Source organism: Pinus tabuliformis, chromosome Q, assembly GCF_031772625.1.
Source record: "Pinus tabuliformis cultivar Carrire ecotype Pingquan chromosome Q, CPIR1, whole genome shotgun sequence".
In the NCBI taxonomy this organism is placed as follows: domain Eukaryota; kingdom Viridiplantae; phylum Streptophyta; class Pinopsida; order Pinales; family Pinaceae; genus Pinus; species Pinus tabuliformis.
The window spans coordinates 544780147-544798819 of NC_142296.1; the positions used below are offsets into that span (position 1 = coordinate 544780147).

The 18673-nt window shown below is 38.4% G+C and overlaps 1 pseudogene; it reads right to left on the bottom strand.

Moving 5' to 3' along the window:
• Window positions 1-7703: 7703 nt before the first annotated feature.
• On the bottom strand, window positions 7704-17029 carry LOC149220602 (uncharacterized; annotated as a pseudogene).
• Between the last annotated feature and the right edge of the window lie 1644 nt (window positions 17030-18673).

Genomic DNA, 18673 nt, shown 5'->3' on the forward strand with positions numbered 1-18673 from the left:
TAGCGCTACACCTGTGCCAAAATGCCAACACTTTCTGCATGTGGTTGTCGAGCATCTCGGTCTGGCTATGCATTAAATGTATCTTCTTCTTCTCATTCTCATGAGTGGCTCATTGATTCTGGAGCTTCTTATCACATGGCCAAAAACAAAGCCATGTTTTCTTCTTTAAATGATTGTAACACCAAAAATATATATGTTGGTGATGATAGATCTCTTAATGTTGTAGGGACTAGAACTGTTCATCTAGACAATGGTCAGTTTAATGATGTATTATGTGTTCCAACCTTATCCTGCAACCTTCTATCTGTATATCAGATAACTCATTCAGGTGAAGGTAAAATCGTTGAATTTTCACCTCATGATGTTGTAATCAAGGACTTAAAAGATCCTAAACAGATTTTGGCTACTGGCATTGCTGATGATTCTACAAGGTTGTATAAGTTTCACAACTTTGGGTCATCAAATCTTCCCTCAGTATTTGTTGCTCATAACGATGAAGTGAGCAAACTTTGGCATGAGCGATTTGGTCACTTAAACTATCGCTCCCTTCAGCATCTATGTAAAGAAAATATGGTGACAGGTCTTCCTATGGTATCTTGCAGAGATGGTGTTTGTTCTGGATGTGTACTCAGAAAACATCATCGAGACAGTTTTGAAAAACGTGCCTCTTGGCACGCCTCAGCCCCTTTACAGCTTGTGCATAGTGATTTATGTGGTCCACTTCCAGTTGTGTCATTCTCTGGTTGCAATTATTTCTTAACTTTCATTGATGATTTCTCCAGACGCACTTGGGTATACTTCTTAAAACTCAAGAGTGAAGTATTTAACACTTTTTTGGCCTTCAAGGCCTTTGTTGAAAAACAATCTGGACATCAAATTCTTAAGTTAAGATCTGATAATGGCGGAGAATATGTTAAAAACACATTCATCAACTATTGCACTGAGAATGGAATTCAAATGCAACATACTGTTCCATATACTCCACAACAAAATGGTGTAGCTGAAAGGAAGAATCGCACCTTAAAGGAAATGGCTAATTGTATGTTACAATCTAAAGGACTTGGTCTTAGTTTTTGGGCAGAAGCAATTAACTGTGCAAATTACATAATCAATCGCACTCCCACTAAGGCTTTAAATAATATCACTCCAGAAGAAGCATGGAGCTCAATCAAACCAGATGTAAGTCACTTTCGTGTTTTTGGAAGTGAAGCGTGGGCCCATATTCCAGATGAAAAGCATAAAGCTTTAGAACCCAAGAGTGAAAAATGTACTTTTTTTGGATATTCGGAAGATGTCAAAGGCTATAGACTTATTCCATTTAAGTCCAAAAATGTTATCATTAGAAGAGATGTAAAATTTGATGAAAATATATCGGCCTGCGAGCCTAGTCCGACGGATGTGCCACCTCTCCCTATCTCTTCTACCTTTGAAACCATTTCTTCTTCAGATGATGAAAGTGAGGATGACAATCCTCCCCCACCATCTCAGGATCCTCCTTCAGCTCCTGAGCTTCCAAAATGGGTTCGTGCTACTCGAGATGCAGCAGGTGATCTTGCCGGTGATCCTACAGATCAGCGACGCACACGTTCTCAGTTCGAGAGAGCCTCTTCTTTACTGGCTCAAGATCTAGTAAATTATGATCCTGACACCTTTGCAGAAGCTTCAGGCCATCCAGATTGGGAAGCAGCTATGAATGAAGAATATCATTCATTATTGGCAAATGATACATGGGATCTTGTTCCTTTACCAAAGGGACGAAAACTTGTTAGATGCAAATGGGTTTACAGAACCAAGTATGGACCAAATGGGAAAGTTGATAAACATAAAGCTCGTCTTGTTGCTAAGGCCTTTTCATAGGTTGAAGGCATTGACTACACTGAAACCTTCTCCCCTGTTGCCAAAATGAACTCTATCCGCCTTGTTCTTTCCCTTGCTGCCTCTTTCAAATGGGAAGTCCATCAGATGGATGTTAAATCTGCCTTCTTGCATGGGGACTTGCATGAAGAAATCTATATGGAACAACCCATTGGCTTCATACAAACAGACTCCAGCCTTGTTTGTCGACTTAAGAAATCCCTTTATGGTCTCAAGCAAGCTCCTCGGGCTTGGTATGCCAAAATGGATAGCTTTCTTTTAGAATCTGGCTTTTCTAGGTGTCATTCTGACAATACTGTCTACACCAAGAAAGTGGGCAACTCTCTTATCATCCTTGTTCTTTATGTTGATGATCTTATCCTTACTGGTAGTGATCCCAACCTTATAAACCATGTGAAGTCTAGCCTCAAAAGGAAATTTGAAATGACAGACTTAGGACACTTACACTATTTTCTCGGTCTTCAAGTCTTGCAATCCAAGGAGGGTATTTCCCTTTCCCAGTCCAAGTATGCTTGTGATATTCTACGTCATTTTCACATGGAAGACTGTAAGCCAGCCCCTTCTCCCTTTCAGTCTGGAGTCAAACTTTCAGTCACTTGTACTTCTGCTGAAGTTGATGCTACCTTATACCGTCAACTTGTAGGAAAACTTTTGTATCTAACCCATACTCGTCCTGACCTTTCCTTTGCTGTTGGCCTTGTTGCTCGGTTCATGCAAAACCCCTGTGAAAGTCATTGGAAAGCAGTTAAAAGAATACTTCGTTATGTTCGAGGTACAGTTCAGTTTGGGATTCATTACAGTGCCAAAGCAGCTCCTCTATTGGTTGGTTTCACTGATTCCGACTGGGCTGGTGACCCTGATGATCGGAAGTCTACTGCCGGTTATGTGTTCACTCTTGGTTCAGGACCTATTACATGGGCTTGTAAGAAACAAGCTGCCATTTCTCTTTCATCAGCAGAAGCAGAGTATCGTGGTGCCGTAGAAGCTAGTAAGAAAGCCTTGTGGCTTCGTCAGATCCTGTCAGAGTTTGACTTTCAGCAGCAGCATCCGACTACACTTTGGTGTGATAATCAAAGTGCCATTCAGCTATGCAAAGATCCAGTCCAACATCAGCGCAGCAAACACATTGAACTGCACATGCACTTCATCAGAAAGCTCATTCACGACCATGTTCTTGAAGTGCAATATTGTTCAACAGATGATCAAGTTGCAGACATCTTCACAAAGGCTCTCACAGAGGCGAAGTTCACTAAAATTCGATTTATGGTTGGAGTTCAGGAAGTTGTCACTAAGGGGGGATAGGCTCTAGTGCCTCCTTCCTTCTCCTGTTGTGTCATTTTTGTAAATCCTTCAATTCTATCCCAAGTTGTTCTTAAGGGGGGATGTTAGGATATTCCGACACATAGGAAATAGTTAAGTACAACTTGGTCTAGTGTAGAGTTAGGTATAGAGTTAGGTAAAGTGTGTTTCTTTACCGTTGTACATTTTGTAACTTACAATCCGACGGTCACGATATGTAGTGATCCGACGGTTCATTCTCTCGGTATTACCGACACTTGATCCGTGGCTTGACACCTGATTGGTCCATGAATTCTATTTAAAGTGCATGGAGGGTCATTTGTAGGGTAATCCGTGCATGAGAGAAACTTATGTAAATTTTCATTCTTTGATTAATAAATTGCCTGAAGTGGCCGCGTTGGCTCAGGCCGTGGACTGTTTCCCTCTTTGAGGGTTTTAACCACGTCAAAAATACTGGTGTATTGATCTGTGATCTGGTTGTGAGCGGTGTCCTTTTGGTGTTCTGTCTGAGGAACTTACCCTGTAAATTCCTACACAAAAGGCATGACCAGAAATTCATAATGACCCTCATGAGTTATGAATGTTGTTTTTAGAATGTCTCTGATCTTCATTCTAATTTGATGATATCTTGAACTAAGATTCAACTTGGTGAAGTAAATTTCTCTATGTAATTCATCCAACTATTCATCAATGACATAAATTAGAAATTTATTTTTAAAAGTGAGCTTGTTGATCTCCCTATAATACAGACACATATGCCTTGATCCATTCTTCTTGTGCACCAATACTACTGGAGTAGAGAAAGAACTTTGACTAGGTTGAATTGCATTGACCTCTAACATTTCTGCAACCATACATTCAATTTCACTCTTTTGGGCATAGGGATATTGGTAAGGCGTGATGTTTGGAGGAACATTCCCTAGAATCAAATGAAGCATGATCATGATCATGAATATGTGGGAGGCCTTTGGGAGCCTCAAATACCCTAGCATGATTGTCCAAGGCTTTTTGGCGATCTAGAGAAATATATGATTTCGATGTTTAAAACTCTAGTGAGCATAATTGTGCAATTACGCTTATTGTTCTTTCTTCAGAAGCTTTGTCATGCCATTAGAGCTGATTATCTTTCACGGTTTCCCTGTGATACCCATTAATTCAACTTCTTTTCATTCCCAAAAAAATTCAAGAAAAAATATTGAAAATTAAAAACTATTGTCCTCAAAGATTGTTACCATTGGACTCCTAATACAACATTAGCCCCACCCATTGGAATAGAAAGCATTGGACTATTCAATACATATCCCCCCATTGTTAGCTTGATATTATGGCACTTTCCAGAACAATTTATAGTTCCTCCATTTGCAACCATCACTTGACACTTTGGTGTTGGATATAGGAAGCAATACAATTCCTTGGTTATCTTATGATGAATAAAATTATGGGCACTACCCGAATCAATCAAAACCATTACCTTTTTCTTCTTTATATATCCTTCTATCTTGAGAGTTTGAGGAGTGGTAATTCCTGCAAATGCATTACAAGATATCGTCAGATTCATTTCTTATTCCTCTGGGGTTGATTACTGGTGTATATCCTCCTCTTTTGATGTTTCTTATTCCTTTTCTCTCCCATATTCACAATTTTTGTAAAATAATTTCTTCTTAGCACACTCAGTGACCTTTAGTGTTTTTCTATCACAACTGTAACAAAACCCCTTTGTTATTTTTTCCTCCAATTGTTGTGGTGTCAACCTTGTAGGTTGTGGAAGGCTATGAACAACAACACTTCCATATTTATAGTTGTGAGTGGTAGACTTCCTTGTTGCCATAATTTTGTTTTCAATTTTTCTTGCCACCTTGAATGCATTTTCCAATGAATCAAGTTCCCAAAGATGAACCTCATGTTGGATTTTATCTTTTAAAGTTCCTATGAAGACATCAATATTATTCTCCCATGGAATATCAGTTACCCTGATATTCAATTTTTGGATGTATTCAATGTGCTCTGTCATTGATATCTTTTGTTTGAGATTTGTCAATTGACTAAAGAAGGTGTTGCTCTTTGTATCCTCATAATGTGCTATCATTTCTTCTGTAAAAATTGACCAAGTGACAAATGGTTTGTGAGAAGAAATCCATCGACACCATACAAACTGATTGGGTTCTAAATATAAAGATGCAACGCGTACCTTTTCTGTGTGTTGCACATCATGTAGATCAAAAGGTTGCTCCATTTGTAGTATTCATGTTACCGAATCCTTGCCATTAAACTTTCTCATATCGATATTTGAAATGTGGTTGGTCTTCAACCCAGAGTTAAAGTCTCTAAATTCATGATTAACATTTCTTTTATTTTCATCATGAGTTCCAAGGGATACCTAATTGCCATTAGGAAGCATTTCTTATAGCGACTTTGTCAAACCTTCCTTCAAACCTTCCCTATTTTTCTTCAAACCTTCCATAGTAACATTCATGCCATCATTCAAATCTTCCATGTCTGCTTTTAAGCCATTCTTTAATCCATCCATCTTAGCTTCCATTTCATTTTTGGTTACTCTTTGCGTGAAATTTGTTGCACTTGGTCTCGTAATTTTAATATATCATGTTGCATTTCTTCCTCTTCTCCATGTGTCATAGTAGAAATTTTGGGTTTCTTATTAGGTGTGTCCATTTTTTTTCTTTGAGGAATTTTGGAATCAAACAATGATAATTATGCTTCACTATATGCTCTGAATCACTTCAAATTGATATTTCAAACAAAAGTTATGCAATTTTTTTTTTAAAGTACACACATTTTTGTTGTTTTTTTGGAGCTAGATATTGAAACTAGTTTATCTCTATAATTATGACTCTCCAAGATCTAAATTTTCATCTTGTGGTAGCCCTATGATTCTTCTTTGCAATGCCACAAGTCAGACCAAAATTGAATTCTTCAAGGTAAAGTTATGCCCAATCTCCCATGATGACCTGATTATGGACTAATTCAGTAGAGCTAACTTGTAGGAAATTCCACATGTCACTGTTTGAACCTTCGGCCTTGAAAATGATACACAAAAAGCTACAGTCCATGAAATTTCATTCACTTTTTATGAAATTCAAATCTGATTCTCGTAGAGAAAGTTAGGACAATTTTCCAAAGGTCACATGTTTGCGACTGAATTTTGGAGCATGCAAAAGTTCTAACTTCTTCAGCGAATCAAGATCTGAAATTTTTATTGGAAGTTCACCAAGATTTCGAATGCACGTGGTCAAAATTTTAGCTTCTAAAATTTTGTAGAAAAAAAATTATAGTGAAAATTCCAAGATGGTATGTTTGAAGCAGCGAAACCCTAGAATCCAAAGCTTTGATAGCAAATGTTATGCAACAAGCTCATAAAACACAAGAAAAGATAGATCAATAACTTAAAAATTAGTCTTTTCGAAGGGGAAACCTCATTTACGTTACATAAATGAACAATTCTTGGATGATACAAATGATAATACCTCCTTGGTATATATATGAGTCTAAGGGGTTGCAATATAATTAGAGCCTACAAAACAATAATTATGTAAGGGCACAACAATAACAATAAGGGGCTACACTAACAACAAAAATAAGGGAGATACATTAGTATTATAGGGACCGAAACATCAAAACTTATAACTTGTTGACTTAAATGTAAAATACACAAGAGGTATTTGTAATAATAATATATTTTATATAAAAATGTATAAGTGCTGAATGTTACAATGAGGACCCACATATATATACCTAAGCAGGTGTCCTTTTGTGACTGAGCATGTCTTTTAGACATGTCTTTTCACTTAACTTAATGACTATTTAACATAATCAATATTTGATTATTAAATATTTACATTTATTTTATTTATTTACTTGTTATGAATTATATTCATAACATAGCCCCTTCCTTCAGAAGCTTTGTCCTCAAAGCTTATTGTCAACAGTTTCCTTCAGTTTGTATTTGTCATCTCGACATATGTAACTCGACGCCATTGGAATCTATGCCTGTATAATTCGAACATAGCCCCTTCTTTAGAAGCTTTGTCCTCAAAGCTTATTGTCAACAGTTTCCTTCAGTTTGTATTTGTCATCTCGACATATGTAACTCGACGCCATTGGAATCTATGCCTGTATAATTCGCTTGGTAACACTGTCTTGAATCCAGGGTTATCTATTTTTTTTTTAAATAACTCTATTTTTTTTAATAATGAATTTATTAAAACTATATTAAGTTTATTATAATATAGTTTCTCACAAATATCATAAATATAAAAAAAACGAAACATGATCGAATGGTTACGAATGGAGGACGCTTTGGGTCACACTGTTTGACCAGTGTCAATTAAATGTGGAATTGGGTGATACAATGCCGACGAATGTAGCGGAAGTGGGGTTAGGAGCGAGGTTAGGACTTAGTGGAATGGACAATGGTGTATCGACTATTCCCACACCACAGAGCATACACCATGGTACACAGTAATGCAGACTAGAAAACTTGCAAATGGCACGGTGGGCTGTGGTGTTCCATGTCACAGAGCACACGCCCGGAACCAGTCACGCCACACCAGACTAGTGGAATTATCGACCAGTTCAACGCTCCTATGAGACCAACACACAATCAACGTCAGACAAATGTTGACGGTTGTTCCATACAAGAACCTAGAGATGCAATGGTGGACGTGGTGGAGATGAGGAGGAACAAAATTTGTAACATCAACAATGTGGACTCCATCTTTGAAATTTCCATTTGGAAGTCCTCGACATCATAATTCATTATCAATATCCTTGCAACCAGGTGGATCCTCATTGAATACTCGCTAACAGATGCCACCCAATTTCCTTTTGCATCCCAGCGAACAAAGTGCACATGCTTTGTATGTCCCTGTAGAGAATGCATGAAAGTTCCCGTCTCGACATCAAATATTGACACAACATTCTCACCCGCTGCAATAAGGTCCCTACCAAGACGAGGCTGAAATCGCACTTGACTTATACCACCCTTGCAATATCTTGTGCATGCACCCTAGTTAATACTCTAGTAACGGACTTCACTTTCCCCGTCACAAGAGCAAATGAGATCTTCATTGTTCGGGTGGAAATCAAGAGACACTACAAACTCAGTATGACCAGAAAAAGTATGTAAGGTATAGTTTAGATTGTTTGCATCCCCGAATTTGACTGTTCTTTCAAAAGAGGATGTAGCCAAGCGCATTGAATTAGGACTGAATTTCACATCAGTGATAAAAAATGAATGCTCTTCAAGGGAACCTTTAGCTTTGAGATTGTCCATGTTCCACAATACTGCCTTCTTCTCATGTCCAGCACTAGCTAGTAATTTTCCATTAGGGGAAAAGTGGCAACAAATAACTTTACTAGTGCTGACCCGAATGCAAATGAACTCCGAAAATGAAAACCCTTTGCTAACATTCATACACTGACCTACTGTATCCGTAGCATCTGTATCATCATGAGATGGAAATGACTCCACATTATCATCCAAGGGCCCCTCTTCCATAAAGCGATCTATATCAACTAGAGGATTGGATGGTGAACCAAGGGCCCTAGATCCATTAGATCCATACATTATCAACGTCTTAGATGAGTTGCGACTATTTTGCAATGCACCAGCCATGGACATTACATCTCCAAGGGTATGAGTAGATGGATTCAGAGGTGCAAAACTTGGGGATGGACTAGTACTATTTGCAATTCCTAAGCTATTAGCTGAACCAGAAGATGACCCACGTTGCTTTTTTTCTTCCATTTTGACCCTTAGATGCAGCCTAATCATTTCCATGAAAAGAGTTTGACATACTCCCCTAAACTGAAACACCAACAACACCAAGTTTCTCTTGCTGCTGCTGCTAATGGCTAGTAACCTAGGACTACTGGTTTGACAAAGCCTGTTGTTGAAGTTGCTATTGTTGATTTCTCTGCTATTGTTGTTGTTGGATTTGAGCCATTTTCATCTTCAATATGATGTCTGCTTCAGGTCTTGGTAGTGGAAACCCAACATTCTGGGTCATGTCACCAATAACATTAGTTTGGCCGTCCTTACCTACAATAGAATTCCTTTTACTCAAAAGCATCCAAAATCTTCTACTTTCCATATTACCAAAATTAGAACATAGTGTAGACGTCAAATTTCCTTGGGCTTGTGCTTAGAGCAAAAGCTATTGTTGATGCGAGGTTAACATCTGAATCTGATGGTATTGCAGTGGAGATTGAATGAAAGATTTCTGTGTTGGTGGAAGTCTCAGTGGAAGTTGGTCAAGACTTGTCAAGGGCCAACCTTTCAAAGGCAGATTATTTCCTCCTTGATTTGCACCTGGGCTTAATAAATTTGGTTTTGAATAGCTAGCTCCAGGTACTCAAACTAATGAAGCATCTGAAGTGCCAAATTTCTGACTTAGTATTGAGTTCATCTCAGTTTTGATTTCCTGTGTGTCTACAAGTAGTTGTTGGTTATGAGTCTGAACCTACTAAAGAGACTCTGCCATATTACGTGTTGTATTATGTAAAACTTTCCCTGAAGGTTTCCTAGGTGTGGTTGTTGACTTCATTATATTTCTCTGGTTTGCATCCAGTTGCTGAACAACATTGTCTCCAAGCCTCTTCATCGATCCATCGTCCATGGAATCTATCTGATGCAGTAACTTTATACGTTCCTCATACATATTTGTTGCCATGGCATTTTCTGTGCCTTGGTTTTGTCGGATAAGGGAATCATTACTGACTAATCCATTGGCAAAGCCATTTAAAAGATGCCACCCATTTCTGCTTTGTTGGTGTTGTTCATTTTCTTGTCTCTCAAGATAGTCCTTATCCACCTCATCTTTATTTGGATCATCATCTTGATCTACATAATCTTCATCAGAATCATCATCTAGATCATTTTCCTTTCGACATGCTTTAACTTCTGCATATGATTTTTATAAATGATGAAATGCTTCTTGAATTTTACTAAACTGCCCAATGCCTTCAAGACGTGAACGTAATGGCACATTATGCAGTGAAAAACGGTCACAGACTCGCATGATTATATTGTGCACCATGGCTCTAATACCACTGAAGTATCAAAACTGATAGCTTGTTGACTTAAATGTAAAATACACAAGAGGTATTTGTAATAATAATTTATTATATATAAAAATGTATAAGTGATGAATGTTACAATGAGGAACCACCCCCACCCCCCCCCGCCCCACACACACATATATATATCTAAAGAGGTGTCCTTTCGTGACTGGACATGTCTTTTAGACATGCCTTTTCCCTTAACTTTATGACTATTTAACATAATCAATATTTGATTGTTAAATATTTACATTTATTTTATTTATTTACTTGTTATGAATTATATTCATAACATGGACCTAATAGAGGTGAGCAAAATAAGCCCCTCATCTACCTTGTACTCCAAAATTTGAGGAATCCCATGCCATTAATGCCATTGTTTTGCACATTAGTGGCTCTACTAAAGTTGTTGTGCCCACTAACACCAATAACTAAGAGCTTCCAGTGGGATTGTTGTCGCTCCACAATGGTGATTAGCTGTTTATTGTTCGACTGAAAAAAGAGACCAAAACAACTCATTTGTGTTTGAATCTGGTGCTATTAATTTTAGGTTAACATGTTCTTTTCTTAGGACAATCACTTCAATTTTTTTCATCAGTCCATATATCAATTCGTTTTACTTCCATTAACAATCAATTACTTCATTATCACATTGACAGTAATTGAAGAAAGAACATAAACGATAAATGAGGAGAACAAGCCAAAACAATAGAACACAAAGATATGGCTCAAGCCAAGGAAAAACCCCAAGATGGAGAAAACCCTTGATCAAATATTCTTATTATTAGTATTAAGTGTTCAACAAAGAAATAGTACAAAAATTTAGTGTCAAAATTGACTTTCCAATTTGGAGATCCATTGACATTGTCCATAGATAAATAAATGGCCCAGATATGCAAGGCTGATGACATACTATTGTAGTAGCCTAATATGGTTAGGGTTACATTCAGACCACCACTCTCTCACATAGCAGCTCCAAAACGCCTCCTATCAACTGCTCCAATCTCTTTGTTCTTGTTGGACACCTAATCCGCTAAGGGTTATGGTGTGGAATTTGAACAGTGAAAGGAAGTGCAAGAGACCTTGGGATGAATCCAAGAGTAATTTCAATGTATTATACGTGTATATCATGTGAATAATAGACACATTCAATGCTTATCTTTCATATTCCGTCTCCACCATGGTTATGTTTAACATGGTATGAGAGTTGGTTCTGTATTAACCTGTTCAATCTGTAAACTTGCACTTCTCTATCTCTATGAAGTTGTTGAAGGCTTGGAATGTCAACCTCAACATTGAGGAAAGCCACCCGGTTGGGACCTTAGAGCAGATCATTTTCCATTTGAGATGGTGGCTCCAATTGGGATTATAAGACCAATTTCCATTTAAATGAAATTATAAGAAATAAATTGAATAAAATTATAAAGCTCTGATAAAATTACAACTGGAAATAAGATTAATAAAATTAATATCTAGCCCTAGAATTTTGTTTGTATATGTGATTAAAGAGATTTCATAATGAACATGACAATGTAGATTGTTGTATAAATATAAAGTTAAAATTGAGAAAGATAACTAATTTAATTAAATAGTTAATTAAATTAGCTTATGAATTCGTCACATATATGAGATCTCTTATTCATACATAAACTTTATGATTCCAATCAAACATATCAGTAGTGACAATGTACGATTGTTATAGCACATATATAATGAACAATATCAAATTCCCATTCAACTCTTAAACAAAAGAATAATACATAGATAATAGTACCCGATATGTTGTTGCATTGCTCATGAGAAAAATGATGTTGGTTCAGCTATGTATTAAGAAAAACTAAAGTTACAATAGTGCAAGGTTGAGCCTTCTTTCAAAAGTTCAAAACCCCTTCTCATTACAAATGGAGGGGATTTATAATTTCAAAATAAAATACACATATGGAAAATAGAGTAACAACTTGAAGCAATTTTAACAGATGGAGATAAAATAAACCAAAAGAGACATATTTAGAATCCGTTGTAACAAATCATCTAGGCTTGTGAAGAAGAATATCCTCCCATTCACTGTTGTAGCTCTTAGATATCTGTCATATTCTTGAATTTGGGTGGAGACTTCGGTTGAACTTGCATTTGGCTAATAAATATTGTGTTTCTTAATGCTGGAAACATCTAAGAGAATCAACCACTAGCTGTGTGGTTTAACCAAAAACGGTCAATGACTTTCCAAGTCAATTTTAGATAGCTTATCTATTACTTCAGCTCGCTTTTTAAATGATTCTTGCCACATTTTAGTGAGCAATTTAATATCTGGAAATGCTCCTTTAGTGTCATTTGATATGAGATTTGCTTGAAATAAGTTGTCACTAACTGCCTCAATGAGATTATTAGAAATATCTCTTGCATTGGACACGATTTCCTTTGCATGTTTAAGATGAATTTCCCATTATCTAAAGACCATTTCTTTGTGTGAATCTTCAATTATGGGAAGATTAGCTAATATTCCATCAGCATTGTCCTGCCATGTAAGGAAAACCACAATTTTTTCTTCAATGTCATCAAAATAAGTTCTGATATCTGATAATTGATCAACTAGGGAACTGGTTGTATGGCACAAATCATGAATAATGACCAAATTTTGAAAAAATACAATTTGTTGTTGAGCAAGGAGAGTGTTTAACTCTCTTGTCTCCTTCTTGAACTCTGTCAATTTAGGATTAACACTTAGCTTTTCTATCCTATTATGCAATTCCTGTATTTGAATGTCTTGGGCCTGCAAATCAATGTCATATTGAACTTTGAGGGCACAAAAATTGTTCTGGAGTTCAGTAATTTGTACTTTCCATTGATCGGCAATACTTTGTTTCTCGATTTCAAAACTTTGTTCCAAATGCACAATTTTGCCTTCTTTTTCTTTTAACAGTTGTTGTACTTCTGTGGTTTTATCTGTTGTTGCTGAAGCATAGGCTCCTGTGAATTGGGTGAGCCTTCCCAACACCTTTGTAGGAGTGGTTAGAGAGCCTTTCCATACAACCTCAAAAGAAGCATTTCCAGGGACTAAGCCTAAGATTGATTAATTTTTCTTTTCTTCCTCTCTATTTTGACAACAAATTTGTGCTGAGGGATATAAAAGATATCAAGAGGGGGAATTTCTTCAATTCTTCAAAAAAATCAGATGTTGGGAAAGCTGGTATAATTTCAATGTCTTCATCTCCTAAAGGCTTCTCAGAAGCCTTTGTTGTGATTAGAGTTTGTTCAAGACTTTTGTAAATATCTTGAACTTTCTCTTGTGAAGGAGTTTTTAACATTTGAGGTCCACCGACCTTCGGAGCCTTGTTATATGGCTCCCATATTTCTTCAAGCTTGGTATTAGGCATAAGTTCCCCTATTTGAGAAGAATAAGAAGCACATGTTTCTCTTGATTGAGACACATAATAAATCTGTGGTATCAACAATTACGACATCATCCTAGACTGAATTTTGCTGAGGAATTCTTAATGAATCCATAGGTAAATTAACTAGCCTTGTGTCTCTATACTGAGTGAATTTAATCATCTCTTGTGGAGTCAATGGTTGTTTCGTTAGTCTCATAACCACTGAATAAGTAGGAGCCTTTTCAAATAGATAATCCATTAGGGGAATTTTGAAGTCTAAAATGGGCCTCTTAACAAAAATGTACAACCAAAATAAACTTTATAAGGACCAATAGGATTCAAGATGATGATGTCAACCATGGGGAATGATTCACCATTTTTGGAGTAAAAAAATAAAAAGATTAAAAAATAATAAAACTATTTTTTCAACTCGTATTTTCAACTTATCTCCCTAATGTTTTACTCAAATTTTGAGCGAGAGTACTAGTTTGATGAAAAATTTAATTCCTTATCCAAAGAGTACCCATGTTGCATACTTTCAATTCAACCTGCTACACAAAAAATGAGAAATACATGAAAAGACGTGATTACAATCACATTTTTTATGTATTTCTCATTTTTCATGTAGCAAGGTCCATTGAAAGTATGCAACATGGGTACTCCTTGGATGAGGAATCAAATTATGCATCCAACGAGTGTTGTTTCTCGGAATTTGAGTAAACCCATACGAAGATAAGTTGAAAATACCAGTTGAAAAAATAGTTTTTTCTTTTTTCCCTCTAAAAGTTGATGATCTAATCTAATCTTATTTTATTATTTATACTATTATTTTATAATTCCTTAGAAGGCCCATTTTAGACCTCAAAATTCCCTAATAAAACTTGTCTGGCTCATGAGTAAATTTCCTGATACTTGATGTTGTTGTAACCTTCTTGACATTATGATGGGGATCATACGGTCTTTTTTTCCACTGGAAAAATCCATAATTTTCATTAATATGAAAAATTACATGTGTAGATGCATTGAAGCATATGCCGTAGTCATTTTGTACATCTATGCTTTTTGCAAAAAGATCGGTATGAGTTGCTGTACAGATTTACCACGCAGGGTATTCTGTTTGAGCAGATTACAGTGTGCCTTTCCGGCATCTATCTAACTGAAAACAAAAATAAAAGTTTGTCAAAATATATACTGCTGTCATATACATGCTAGTTCATTTAAACTGTTAGATGACCCGCTGTTGGATAACCCGGGTCTATGTATGGACGGTGATAAAATTTTTGTTCCTATTGATCTTGCACCTCAGTGATCTCCCAGATGCCTTTGTCCATCAGCGCGGCCTCCTTGGATAATTTATCAGCGCCTTTGTTATATTCCTTGTAGATATGAGAAACAGTGATTTTGTTAAATGCCGCTTTGAGTTCGAGAACTTCATTCAATATAATGCTGAGTGTGTGTATGTGACAAGTGGATATGCCATTGAACCAATTTATGATGATCTGAGAATCCCCGAAAATGTTGATACAAGTGTAGTGGTGACTCAATGCAAAATGAAGTAAGTGGCGCAGTGTGATAAGTTCAGCGTAATTGTTGGTTCCAGCACCCAGTCCCGCCTTTATTTTGAATAGATGATGCTCTGATATATGGATGATGATGCCGCCCCCACTGCTCTGCATGTTTGCGGCTCCATCGAAGAAGGCCCAAGGTGTGCCTTGATCGATGTGAGGGGGAGGAATTGGATGTCGAGTTTTTGGAGGGGGCGGGTCCGGAAGCTCTCTTAAAGCAGTGATGATACCTGCCTCAATCAGTGGCCAGTGTATCGGCTTGTCCTCAAAGATTAAACGATTCCTTGATTTCCATATGGACCAGTTAACAATAATAGGCAGATTGATATTCTTCGAACCTTTATGTCTCCTTTCCCATTCGGTCCAGGCACTAATGAGGTCTGTTCCATTCCATTCTCCAGTGTAATTTGTGAAATTCTTAAGATTTTTCCATAAGTTCTGAGTGGTACAACATCTCATGAATATATGCTCTGTTGATTCTGAGGCATCTTTGCATAATACGCACCAGGTAGGTCCATACTGTGCCCTGTGCATTAGATGTTCTCCTGTGGGTATTTTATTTCTCAAGATGCACCAGGTGAAGAGCTTGGAGCGTGGCGAAGCGGAGTGTTTCCATATACTCTGCCACCAGCTAGCTAGGGCTTCAGGTTTCTTTTGAATGATTAGCTGGTTGTAGCCTGCCTTGGGTGTGTAATATCCACTTTCAGCCTGGTTCCAAATGAGCTCGTCCGGCCCCTCTATGATTCTGATATGTGATTCAATCAGGGCCTCTCTGTATTCCCGCCAAGCTGGGTGCCATCTTCTGGGAAGGTTTAGTTGATGAGCAGATTTCCATGCCTGGTGGAATATATCAGTGTGATCTTGATCCGCGATCTGCGCGATCACTTTTATATCTTGTGCAGAGAGGTAATCCACCAGATCTCGTGGGAGTAAATGCCTCCCGCCACTGCCAGTCCAAGGGTCGAGTCCGATCCGAGCTCTGTTTCCATCTCTGATACGCCATACCAGGTTGTCTCTAATTAGAGACAGAGAGTGTAATAGGGCCTTCCAGATGGAGGATATGCCTGTTATGTTCCATGATGGAAGTCTAACCCAATCCATAGTGCTGAGAGGCCATATATATTTATGGTAGGTAAGACTGGTCCATAAGCTTTGTGTCGTCAGCAGTGCCCAGCCCATTTTCGCTGCCAGGGCTTTAGCAAAAGTGGGGAGCTCCTTTAACCCCCAGCCGCCCCATTTCTTTGGTAAAGCTATCTTATTCCAACCGATCCAGGCAAAGATACGTTTGTCTTGATTTCCTGCCCATAAATATCTGTTACATAATTGCTGTAGTTTTGCCAGTATGTTCCGAGGGATCCAGGCGAGTGCCATCCAGAATACCGGCGTTGCTTCTAGTACAGATTTGATCAGGGTTAACCTCCCAGCCCTGGAGAGATATCTGTGGCTCCAACAAGATAACCTTTTTTCCACTTTTGCTACAAGCCAAACCCAGTCTGCAATCTTTTGGCTTGTCGGCTTTAACCAATATCCGAGATATTTTAGCCCCCTGTCCAAAGGTTGAGTAGTGTATGGGAAAGCCTGCCTTGCAATAAAGGTTTCGTTAGCTGAAGTACCAACCAGAGTGATGGTAGATTTCAACCGATTGACTTCCATACCCGTAGCATGTGAGAAGAGACCTAATATGCGGTTGAAAGTAGTTGTGTCCTGTATGCTGCCATCCAATAAGATTAGGACATCATCTACAAATAGTAGGTGAGTGAGGTAGCATTCATCAGTAATCTTTAGGCCTCTGATAGACCCTTCCCTTTTTGCAGAGATGATTAGCCGACTTAAAGCTTCCATAACCAAGAGGAAAAGGAGGGGCGATAGTGGACAACCCTGTCGCAGCCCTCTTTCGGAGTGAAAGAAGTGTGAGGCAGATCCATTGATCAAGATACTGAAGGTGGGAGATGTAATGCAAGCCATGATCCAATTGATGAGAGGAAGGGGGAAACCCAAATGAATAAGGATCATCTTAATAAAAAGCCAACTGACTCAGTCAAATGCCTTAGATAGGTCAATCTTCAGCAGAATACACTTGAGGTGTTTGGTCCAAATGGAATGAATTGCTTCTTGGGCAGAGCCAATGGCTTCGTGGATCTGCCTATCTTCCAGGAAAGCAAATTGCTGAGGGGTGATGTGCTTTGATAGGATGGGCTTGATTCTATTGGCAATGATTTTAGAGATGATCTTATAGAGTACATTGCACAGGGAGATGGGACGGAAGTCGTCAAAGGAGGAAGGGGAGTTTGATTTAGGGATGAGGGCAATGAAGGTGGAGTTTATAGCATTATAGAGATGGCCCGAAGTTCTGCTTTCCTCGACCACCTTTAGGATGTCTCCTCCTATGAGTTCAAAAAAGGCAATATAGAACTCTATGGTCCAGCCATCCGGCCCAGGGCTCTTTTCCTTTTGAAACCACTTGAGTGTGCTTTCCAGTTCTTCCATAGTGACGGGGACTGATAGACCTTCAGAGTCCTCATCATCTACAAATCTGGGGAAGTGTGAGGCCACATTGATGATTTCTGCCAGATTTGTGCCAGCTGGGCTCTTGTATATTCCTCTGAAGTGTGCAGTGTCGAGCTGAGAGAGCTTGTTAAAGGAATCCGCCAGTCCACCTTCAGGAAGGGGAAGGTTCCAAATGGTATTTGCCACTTTCCTTCCTTTTGCAAAATTGTGGAAAAATCTTGTGTTTTCATCCCCAGCTTTAAGCCAAGTTGCCCTGCTGCGCAGTCTGAGCGATTCCTCCCTATTCTTGAGAATATTGTTCTTCTGGTTTTCCAGTTCCACCAGGCGGGCCTTGTCTTCATGCGAAATGAATCCCAGATTTCGCTCATCCAGAAGAGCTTTCAATTCTTCTTCCACTGTAGAGAGCTGCACATCTTCTCTTGTCTTCTTATCTTTAGCCCAGTTGATCACAATGTGTTTTAGTTCAGTGAGATTTTTAACGAATCCCCTAGCCATAGATGATTCTCTGTCAATGGGATGTGCTTTCCAAAAATCTGTGACCAATTTAGAGAAGCTTTGATCCAGAAGCCACAGGTGATTAAACTTAAACGGGGCTTTTGGCTTCAGATGAGGGCCCAGAATTTCCACTAAGATAGGGGAATGATCAGATATACCACCATTTCCCACCCATTGTTTGTAGAAATGTAACTGTTGGATCAGGGGGCCTTTCAGCAGGAATCGATCCAGCCTGCGAGCCAGTGCTGCTGCCCCCACACTTTTGTTTCTCCACGTGGGAAGGGGTTTCTGCATGGGAATGTCAATGAAGTCGTGCTGCTCCAAGATGCTCCTCATGAAATCTGTGATGGTATCCACTTGGGCCATTGAGCCCCATGACTCCCTGAACCCCAGTGAAAAATTCATATCTCCTCCCAAAATGATGCGATCAAGAGTCAACAGATTACGATTGAGGAGTTGTCTCCAGAAGCTTTCCCGCTGTTG